The sequence below is a fragment of the Saprolegnia parasitica genome, assembly GCF_000151545.1.
Source record: "Saprolegnia parasitica CBS 223.65 unplaced genomic scaffold supercont2.19, whole genome shotgun sequence".
Lineage (NCBI taxonomy): Eukaryota > Oomycota > Saprolegniomycetes > Saprolegniales > Saprolegniaceae > Saprolegnia > Saprolegnia parasitica.
In genome coordinates, this window is record NW_012156413.1 from 280,674 (window position 1) to 283,528 (window position 2,855).

At 42.9% G+C, this 2,855-nt stretch overlaps 3 non-coding genes across 3 annotated transcripts; 1 reads left to right on the forward strand and 2 right to left on the reverse strand.

Moving 5' to 3' along the window:
- Positions 1-557: 557 nt before the first annotated feature.
- On the reverse strand, positions 558-639 carry SPRG_30060. The gene has a single exon. It is a non-coding gene; the product is annotated as a tRNA-Leu (tRNA).
- Positions 640-1,137: 498 nt separating this feature from the next.
- SPRG_30061 lies at positions 1,138-1,209 on the forward strand. The gene has a single exon. It is a non-coding gene; the product is annotated as a tRNA-Pro (tRNA).
- A 1,172-nt stretch (positions 1,210-2,381) lies between these two features.
- Positions 2,382-2,463, reverse strand: SPRG_30062. Its single transcript has one exon. It is a non-coding gene; the product is annotated as a tRNA-Leu (tRNA).
- Between the last annotated feature and the right edge of the window lie 392 nt (positions 2,464-2,855).

Consider the following 2,855-nt stretch of genomic DNA (forward strand, 5'->3'; position numbering starts at 1 on the left):
ACGCGTGACTTTTTAAAGGTAGTTCGATCTAGGTCCAATTTTTAACCGCCGAATTGCTATCTGAATTGCTATCTGGAAAATGCTGTTTTTATCAAAATAGCGACGCAGGCAGGGCCGAGTGTCGAAATGAGTCTGAAATAAAACATCGCTCATAATCGGTGCATAGGATAGAGGACAAGCGCGGGAGCTCCAATAGAATAGTTCAAATAATCGTTTCAATATTTGCATAGAGTAAATATTGCACATTCAAATTTGACAAATCGTGCTACTAGGTCCATGTGTAAAAAATCGTACAAAAATAGTGCGGCTTTTTACCCGCATGCGTCGAATGAGGAAGAACAGGTAGCAATTTGTCGAGCAGGAGCCAGTCGAATCCGAGATAAAATGACGCGCCGATGTGTTAAATGACGTAAATAAGCATAAATATATAAGATATATGTTGAGCATATTCTATGAGGCGCGGAGGGAATTTGAAGTGCCAAATGAGCCCGGGATGGAGATATAATCTTTGGGAGGTTTTTGTGAATGCAGAGCTTGTAGTGCAATTTAGGCAAAAATGTCGGCTGTGGGATTTGAACCCACGCGTACGAATACATCACGACCTGAACGTGACCCCTTAGACCACTCGGGCAAACCGACGACCTTGTACCAAACTGCATTCACGATGCATATACACACAACCAAATGCCGACACACATACAAACTTCAAGTATATAGTGTTTTTACTTTTCTTCCATACACATTTTATCACTTGAAGTCGTCTGATTCTCAGATTCAAAGCAACTCCCTCTGTGGAGTGCGAGCGAATCCACTCGTTCGTCGCTGCGTTGCCAGCGAATAGGAAAACTATTCGACATCACCTCAGCCTGCACCGCAGCCTATTTGGTTGTCCGTTGATCGCGTGTTGAAGTCGAATGAAGTGGAAGCAATGTATTGATGCAGCTGGTTTGAAAACAGTTTTTGAGTAAAGAACAAAGCGTGCGCTTGTGACGTATTTGTTTTCTATGGTAGATGTGCGTCGTAGGGTGCGAGAGGACGTATTGGAGCGTCATGTGATGTTTAAAGTGTGTGAGAAAGATAGTTTAGTAGCGTGTATTGACCACTTGATGAATGGGAAAAATAAATATATAAGAAGAAGCCCTAATGGTCTAGCGGTATGATTCCTGCTTCGGGTGCAGGAGGTCCCGGGTTCGATCCCCGGTTGGGGCCTTTCCTTTTCATTTTTCGCACTCGATTCAAACACTCTCATACTTGATATTCCATACCACACCTTTCTATCGCTTTTACAACATTTCATTTGCCTTCATTCAGCCAAACGTCCACGCCATGACTTGTCAAACACAATGTCTTCTTCGAAACAAACCACCAATTCATTACGGACGCAACATTATGGAGTGAGCACAGTGTCTTTCTGCGTTAGTTTCTCCTATTCCTTTTCTTAAATTACACCATAGCAATTCTACCACGACACGCAGATTTTTCACTCGTTTTTCTCATGCGTCTTTACAATCTCGTGAACAAAGAAGAAACATGTCGGAAATAATGTCGAAATAGGCTCACTCCAACAACAACGATCACGCGGATACGACCGTACTTTGTACTCATAATAGAAAGTCTCTTCTCAAGATCCTGCATGTCACGCTTTCACCCGCTACGTACACAATAAATATGCTTTTGTGTCGATTTCACTCGTAGTACGAATTAGTGTAGGCATATCCACTATTAATAACTCTCGACGACGCGGGCACCTCGTGTCCATTTATCGACCTTGAGGTGATTTTCAATTCAGTGATACATGCTTTGTTGACCACGATACGCCATCAGGTTACGCGTGACTTTTTTAAAGGTAGTTCGATCTAGGTCCAATTTTTAACCGCCGAATTGCTATCTGAATTGCTATCTGGAAAATGCTGTTTTTATCAAAATAGCGACGCAGGCAGGGCCGAGTGTCGAAATGAGTCTGAAATAAAAATTCGCTCATAATCGGTGCATAGATAGAGGACAGCGCGGGAGCTCCAAAAGAATAGTTCAAATAATCGTTTCAATATTTGCATCGTGTAATATTGCACTTCAAATTTGACAAATCGTGCTACTAGGTCCATGTGTAAAAAATCGTACAAAATAGTGCGGCTTTTTACCCGCATGCGTCGAATGAGGAAGAACAGGTAGCAATTTGTCGAGCAGGAGCCAGTCGAATCCGAGATAAAATGACGCGCCGATGTGTTAAATGACGTAAATAAGCATAAATATATAAGATATATGTTGAGCATATTCTATGAGGCGCGGAGGGAATTTGAAGTGCCAAATGAGCCCGGGATGGAGATATAATCTTTGGGAGGTTTTTTGTGAATGCAGAGCTTGTAGTGCAATTTAGGCAAAAATGTCGGCTGTGGGATTTGAACCCACGCGTACGAATACATCACGACCTGAACGTGACCCCTTAGACCACTCGGGCAAACCGACGACCTTGTACCAAACTGCATTCACGATGCATATACACACAACCAAATGCCGACACACATACAAACTTCAAGTATATAGTGTTTTTACTTTTCTTCCATACACATTTTATCACTTGAAGTCGTCTGATTCTCAGATTCAAAGCAACTCCCTCTGTGGAGTGCGAGCGAATCCACTCGTTCGTCGCTGCGTTGCCAGCGAATGGAAAACTATTCGACATCACCTCAGCCTGCACCGCAGCCTATTTGGTTGTCCGTTGATCGCGTGTTGAAGTCGAATGAAGTGGAAGCAATGTATTGATGCAGCTGGTTTGAAAACAGTTTTTGAGTAAAGAACAAAGCGTGCGCTTGTGACGTATTTGTTTTCTATGGTAGATGTGCGTCGTAGGGTGCGAG